Here is a 256-nt window from a genome sequence, read left to right on the forward strand (position 1 = left end):
CTTTCTTTTTCTATATCTCTGTAAAGTTGCAGTCTTTTGTATTCTTAATACATGATTACATTGGCATGAATTGTTAGTTGAAGCTAGGAAGTAGGGATTACCTTTATTGAATGTCTTAAAAACAATTTTGAATGGCTGTCCAAGTGTATTAAATGTATAGATATCAGAAGGAAGTGGAAGTCAGCTTTTAGTTATAGTTGTAATGAGTGAGGATATTTTTTTGCAGTGCAACTTGATTTTTTGCTCACAGCTTAAA

The sequence above is a fragment of the Penaeus monodon genome, chromosome 33, assembly GCF_015228065.2.
Source record: "Penaeus monodon isolate SGIC_2016 chromosome 33, NSTDA_Pmon_1, whole genome shotgun sequence".
Taxonomy (NCBI): Eukaryota; Metazoa; Arthropoda; class Malacostraca; order Decapoda; family Penaeidae; genus Penaeus; species Penaeus monodon.